The following is a 360-nucleotide window of genomic DNA, read 5'->3' as shown; positions in this document are numbered from 1 at the left end:
CCACTAGGACGGGCTCCTACCAGCTGTCACAACATCCTTCTAGAAGAGGGACATTGATGTGAAGACCTATGTTTTCATGTAATTACTTGTCATCTCGCTTCGGCATCTTACTATGTACTAACCATGGAGACTCAAGCGAATAGTACTCATGTTCTACAAGCGTTTATCTCTATATTCCAATGATGTACAGATATATCTTTAGGCAGCCCTCAGCTGTCATCCCATCTACTAAAAGTTTTAAAACGATAGAAGGGAGCAACGAATGCAGGAATATCCAGTTGGAGGCATACACTAGGTTACAACTTTCGTCTGTCACCTATCCTCAAACCATGCAGGGCTGCAAAGGGACTGAGTAGTCAT

The sequence above is a fragment of the Octopus bimaculoides genome, chromosome 10, assembly GCF_046866305.1.
Source record: "Octopus bimaculoides isolate indiv1 chromosome 10, ASM4686630v1, whole genome shotgun sequence".
Lineage (NCBI taxonomy): Eukaryota > Metazoa > Mollusca > Cephalopoda > Octopoda > Octopodidae > Octopus > Octopus bimaculoides.
The sequence above is the reverse complement of the archived record's forward strand: the minus strand, read 5'-3'. Positions refer to the sequence as shown.